Genomic DNA, 473 nt, shown 5'->3' with positions numbered 1-473 from the left:
GAGGCCCAGACAGGCCTGTGGGCGCCCCAGCTCAGCCTCTCATACCTTCCCCCAGGTGACGGCGAAGGGGGCGCGGCCTTACCTGCCGCCCCCAAATCATCTTCCTCCTCAGGGGCCGAGTCGGGCTTCTTTCCGACCTGCTGCTAGACCTGTGGGGTCCGTGCGGCTCCTAGGCTGGCCCTTCCCTGGGACAAGAGGCTTAGGTTGTCGTTGATCGACACACCTTGAAAAAGGAGGGGGGCAATGAGATGAATTTCACAACAGAACACCATGGTTTAAGAGGGTATTGCCCCTCCCGGGGCGGGGGGGCGGGTCTTGCAGCTGTGTTTCTCAGCGGGGCCAAAGCACATGCGTTTGTCGTTCCTTCTGCGGGGAGGAGTGAGAGACTGAGGGAAAACTATTCCCCACCCATCCTTTCTCTCTTAGGACCCTTCCCAACCCTGGAGTACGGCCCTCCCCCCATCCTCTTTTCC

The sequence above is a fragment of the Carlito syrichta genome, unplaced genomic scaffold (assembly GCF_000164805.1).
Source record: "Carlito syrichta isolate Samal-C Ts95f unplaced genomic scaffold, Tarsius_syrichta-2.0.1 Scaffold303736, whole genome shotgun sequence".
Classification (NCBI taxonomy): domain Eukaryota; kingdom Metazoa; phylum Chordata; class Mammalia; order Primates; family Tarsiidae; genus Carlito; species Carlito syrichta.
The sequence above is the reverse complement of the archived record's forward strand: the minus strand, read 5'-3'. Positions refer to the sequence as shown.